The 539-nt window shown below is 52.7% G+C and overlaps 1 long non-coding RNA gene across 1 annotated transcript in view; it reads left to right on the forward strand.

Annotated features, from left to right (window-relative positions):
* Positions 1–232: 232 nt before the first annotated feature.
* Positions 233–539, forward strand: part of LOC107184706 — an 8,574-nt gene continuing 8,267 nt past the window's right edge. The window contains exon 1 of the long non-coding RNA XR_001515605.1: positions 233–319. This is a non-coding gene — a long non-coding RNA (uncharacterized LOC107184706). The remainder of the gene's footprint in view (positions 320–539) is intronic.

Here is a 539-nt window from a genome sequence, read left to right on the forward strand (position 1 = left end):
GCCGAGAGGCCAGTGTTCTCGGCAATTCGTCCAGGCAATTCGTCCGACCACACTCGCTCCATTCCGGTCCTCAGACCGTTACCCTGCCGCTCCCACCGGGCCAGTACCCGAACGCTGGGACGTGCAGGAGCTGTGGGCCGCCGGCGGGGTCGCAGCAACGCCTGGCGGATCAGGTCAGGTCCCAGAGCTTTTGGGCCTTTGCTCCCCAAAGACATGACATCATCTTTAAAGATCTTTCCCCAACCAGCCCTCCCGGTTCAGTCATGGTGTCTGATGAGGCCTTGCTGTCCAGGGAGCCGCTGGCTCTGGAAATGCAGCTGTAAGCGTAAAATAGTAGTTTTACAGTCTTTTTTTCTAAAGACTGTAAAGTATTTTATTGAATAAATCTACAATGTTGCTCACATGCTGAAATGATAGACTGGCTATACTGGATGAAAGTTTTTACGATTTAATGTCATTCGTTTTCATTTTTCAAAATGTGGCTATTCAAGCGAGAGGAGCCCTGCGGCTGCCGCGCCGTCTATCCGGATGGCGCCGGG

Source organism: Myotis davidii, unplaced genomic scaffold, assembly GCF_000327345.1.
Source record: "Myotis davidii unplaced genomic scaffold, ASM32734v1 scaffold207, whole genome shotgun sequence".
In the NCBI taxonomy this organism is placed as follows: Eukaryota; Metazoa; Chordata; class Mammalia; order Chiroptera; family Vespertilionidae; genus Myotis; species Myotis davidii.